The sequence below is a fragment of the Xiphophorus hellerii genome, chromosome 1 (genome assembly GCF_003331165.1).
Source record: "Xiphophorus hellerii strain 12219 chromosome 1, Xiphophorus_hellerii-4.1, whole genome shotgun sequence".
NCBI classification, from domain to species: Eukaryota; Metazoa; Chordata; class Actinopteri; order Cyprinodontiformes; family Poeciliidae; genus Xiphophorus; species Xiphophorus hellerii.
The window spans coordinates 28462281-28467492 of record NC_045672.1 but is presented as its reverse complement, the minus strand read 5'-3'; positions in this window follow the sequence as shown (position 1 = coordinate 28467492).

The following is a 5212-nucleotide window of genomic DNA, read 5'->3' as shown; positions in this document are numbered from 1 at the left end:
CTGTTTAACCCTTTAAGTACATCCCCTTCATGGGCGTTTAAGTATCCCCCACATGTAAATGTAATCAAAAAAATGAATTTATGTCAGTTATTGAATTCAAAAACTAAAACTCGCACGTATGCATTCATTCAAACATTTCTTATTGAAATTAATCCTTTTTTGTTGTTGTTTGTATGCTGTTCAGTTGGTTTCCCTCATAAAGAGATTTTATCTCAAGGGATTTCCTGGTAAAATTATGGCTGAATTATTAAAAAGCATAGCTCCATCCATTACACAGATTATTTCAAATCTTTGTTTCTGTAGATGTTATTGATCACAGTTTACATCAAATAAAATCCGATCTCTCTTTGTCTACAGAAGAAATTAAAATCTTACAGAATATTAATTTAAAGCGTTAGCCAGCTGAAAAGTATGTTCATGTACCATGCTGTAGGGAAAAATGAGCTTAGTTTAGCTACCCTTGTTGCTAGGAAACATAATATTGCCATCATTCCATGGAGTCTGTAAAAAAACACGAGTAAAGTGGTTAGACCTTTATTTCTAAAAAAAAATATATATATATATTTCTGATTGCGTAGGACTTAACATTGTTATAGCATAAAAAACGAGTCTTTATTGATAATAAACTAATTTTCCTAAATGGTAGACTAAACATTCTTTATCAAAGGCAAAGACAGTCTACCCTCTAACATACCCTGTTCTTTCACAGCCAGGTCTTTGAAATACTTAACCCTCCTGTTATGTTCGTTTCTAGGGTACAGCAAAAATGTTCGTGGGTCAATTTGACCCAGGGAGTGTTTAATCATGCAATAGTGTCAGAAACCAAAAAATTCCTCCAAAACATTTTTGTATCTGATTATTAACTCCAATACTAACCATTTCAATCAATATTTGTGCAATGATGTTTTATTATTTCTCAGAAATTAAGGATCAATGACGACAACCTGCTCATTTACTCATTTGGACATAAAAAATGGAATTTAGATTTTTAATGTCCAATGAAAAAAACCTAGACACAAAAAAACAATAATTTCCTTGAAGTTGACCTTTGGTAAATTATTTTATATTATACTTTTTTTTTTTTACCAAAGGGTGATCTTTATAATTGAACTTGAGACACACATACTGTTCTGGGTCAAATTGACCCGCTGATTAAAATCAAGATAAATGAGTCATGCAGAGAGTATTTATGTTTTCATCCACTTCTGCTGAGTGTCCACTCAGTGTGGGTGGAGTTTGTCCACAGGAACAGAAAAGATTCCCGTCAAAGGTTGTGTGAACACCTGCTTTCTCGCAGTTTCCTAGTGAAGTAAAGAGAATAGTGAGAAAGTGGGCTTGTGTGTGTGTGGTTGCGTGTGTTTGTGTGTGAGTGTGTGTGTGGTGAAATATGGTTCATAACTGCAAGGAAACATATAGAATTGGACATTATAAAATCTTTTTTTGCACTTTAACCTGACTGCCGGGTCAAATTGACCCGAACAGTATCGATGTAAAAAGTAGACCTAGGGTTTGGTACAAATGTGTAAAATGAATAAATTTTCAACTTATGTCTAGAGTGCACCTATTAAGACAAATAGAAAACGTTTCATGCAAAAAAAATGCTTCTATTTATTTTTTTTTAATTTCTAAATTTTAAAACGGGTCAATTTGACCCGGAACATAACAGGAGGGTTAAAGGAAATTATTTTATTTTGGCTTATTTAAAAAACTACATGCAAATGTACAGCCATTTTGCATGTGTTTGATTTCATTTCCTGTATTTTGATCCCCTCTGGCCCTTCAATGAAGTCGGCCATCCTTCCAGGTTTGCTCGCACTGGAATTCACATCCTTTTAAAAAGGAAGTAATTTTGTTGCTGAGATGACTGGGAGCTAAATATAAGGAAAAATAAAGATGTAGTACATTGGATTCATTTGATGAAATGTGCATGACTAGATTTGAATTATTTTTTTCTATAATTTACTGGTACTGTTCAGCATCAAGTCTTGCAGCTTTTTCACATTTTGTCTCGCTACAACCATACATTTTCATATATTCATTTTGTATTAGGGGTGATAGAAAAATGAAAAGTAGTTCAATGTTAAGTTGAGAGGAAATTAATTAATACACTCACATTTTCACTTTTTTTTATATTTGGTTACTTCAGATACAACTGGTGGCATCTGGATTTTTATAGATGGGTATCAGAGAAAAGAGAGACAATAAATATGCATACCACATTTATTTTAATAAAACTAAACCCAAACCATTGTTTTCTCTGATTATACTGCAGGTATGTTGCATTTGGGTCACTGTTTTGAAACCACTGGCTACCCCCTCCACTGTGCACACCACAGATAAATCAGGACATCCACTCAGCTCAGGTATTAAGCACAGAACACATTGTCAGATTAATTGAGCGATTGCAGTGTAAATATTAAATGTACCGGACTTACACGTTAATCCCTCTGTCCTCCTCTTGTATTACTCCTCTTCCAATGAGGCTCCATTTAATTTAGAAAAGACAGATTTATGTTTCATGTTCCAGACTGCTGCCCTAAAAATACAATATTGTAATTACAGTAAGCTTCTTATACACTAATACAATTACTGAGGTGAGGAGTTTACACTGTTGTGTGAAGGTAAGGCCTTATGCTCTTTTGATTTTCAGAAATACAAGTTTTCTAGGGATAAAGACAATTGATCCTCAAGCATATGTCACATCTTTGAGGGATGAATTTATGCTTCCAGCAGCAGCTGGTAATACATTCATCAGCTTGGTGCTGTTGGGGGATTGTGGGGTCGACACTGAAGCCCTGGAAATCCTTTATTTTAACAACACCCTAATGCAAAGGTAAAACTCTGGCGCTGTTAAAAAGAAACTACACCCAAAGCATCAAAAAGGGAGTTGCTGTTTTTGCAAATGTAGGAATTTAAGTTTGAAAGGACTACACTACATACAAAAACATAATTAAAGCATCTTGGTAGATTGAAATTTAATTGTAGACCCAAATGGGCTTGATGTTCAGCTTTGATGTACAGTGTTTAATGTACAACAGTAAAAGAAAAAAAAAACTAAGCTTCACAATAACAAGCATCCCTTTAACAAGGCTGCAGAGAAACTGGGTATGCCTTACTTATTCAGTTAGATGAACTGCCACAACATTTAGTTGAACCCAATTCGCATTAAATAAATTTGAATAATTGTTGCAATAAGGCTCGTTTGTCAGATTAAAAGTACCTTTTGAGGATAACAGCCTTTAAGAAGGCATTCAATATTCTGTTTATCAAGCCTACACTTATGTATGATTTTTCATTGGTCTGATGTAATATTCTAATCTTAAAAGTCATATTTTTGTCAGCTGAAAGCAGAAAATCATTATAATTAAGAGAAACAAAGGCTTCAGTTTGTATGCAACTTATCTGTTTTACTGAGTGAATAGAGTTACCTTTAAATGAACAATTCAATAATATTCTAAGCTAATGGATATAAAACAGGTGGTGGTGGAGAATTGACCTCACTTAGCGTTCTTTACTTCTGCAACTTGTACACACAGAAAAACATCTATCTACTCAAAATGTCTTTTGTTTTCTCATCTCCCTCCAGTTTCATCTTTACCCAGCAGATCCAGACATGGTACTGAGGAAGAAGCTTTGGTTGCATCTAGTTGCAGCCAGGAGCTGCAGTCAGAGTTGCATTAAAAAAGGATGTTTCAGCAGTGTTATCAGACTTGGTCATTACCAAAATCCTAAGTCAAACTTTATAATCGAAAGAGCCATTTTTTGCACTCAATCCAACTAAATAAAACCTGAAGCTACAAATGTTACATAATTTTCTGAAACAAGACTGTTTATTATTTTTCACTATCTGCTGAAGGACGTTTGTCAGAATGTTTAAAGAACCACAATTTTATTTCCATGCTTAGGCTTTAAAATAAATAAGTAATAATAATTATTATTATTGTTACTGGCACTATCACTATTTTTTTTCATTGAATTTCTACATTATAATGACATTCAGACATGCAAAAAAATGCATGTTCTAGAAGACCTTCAGGTATTTTTCAAAGAATTTCTACAACAGAGTGAGAGCAACTAATAATTTTTGGGTCATTTTCAGTTTTATATCATTTTAGTTTAGGGGGATCTTTATTATTATTTTTTAAGTTATAGATGGTCCGAGGAGCAACTTGTACCTCAGGTTGCATGTCCCTGGCCTGGAATAAAACTTTGAATTATGGTCTCAAGAGTAAAACTCAATTACCACAACACTACCTGCTAACTTAAGTAGGAGAATCTGTTGAGGCGGCAACTGTTAGTCATGAACTGAAAATCTGGTCTTCAAGGTACAAAGCAAAAAAAGGGCATTTATTGGGGAAAAATACCCATATTTAAACTTTTTGGTCAACATAAAATGCTATCAGAGAAAGGAAAAAAAGTGTGCATTACCTTAAGCAGATTTTCCATACACTGAAACATGGTGGTGGCAGCAACATGCTGTGGGGATTCTTTTTCTCCAAGTACAACAGGAAGCTGGTCTTAAGTGCAAAAAACTTGATGAGAGTTTCATTTTCTGGCAGGACATTGATCTTAAATAACCAGTTCTTAGCATATTCACATGTCAGAATGGCCCAGTCAAACCTCTAAGTTATGTTCCAAAGAAAAAACGGCACAAATATAATTGTCTAGATGTGCAAAGCTGTTGCTGTTGTATCCCAAAAGATTCGAAGTTGTAATTACAGCAAAATATGGTTCCATGAAGTCTTATTACATACGCACAAAAGGTTTTTGTTTGTGTAAAGAACATAAAAATCAAAGACTGTGACTGTTAAGTGAAAACTCTGTATGGAGAAATTAAACACAACCATACAAGTTTTGTGGTACAGGTGATAAATGAGTTCCAAAAATAACCAGACTTGATTATTGCATCAATCAGTGTTGTCCCACTGCTTCCTTGCAACATGTTTAAAGACTTCATCCTGACATCATTGTTGCCATTTGCCTGCTCAATGTGGTCTATGAGAAGGAAAGGAGCCAGATGTTCCCATGGTCCATGTGAAGGTAACCAGTGTGATGGCTGAGTGTGGTTGTGATCGACGGCAGATGTTCCCAGAGTTAGCCACACCATATGGCTTCCACTCATCCACAGGCCTTTTCACAGCACAGCCCTTGTAAACACGATTCAGTGTGCTCTTCTCTTTTTTTGCCCCTGTAGAACATGTCCTAAATCCAA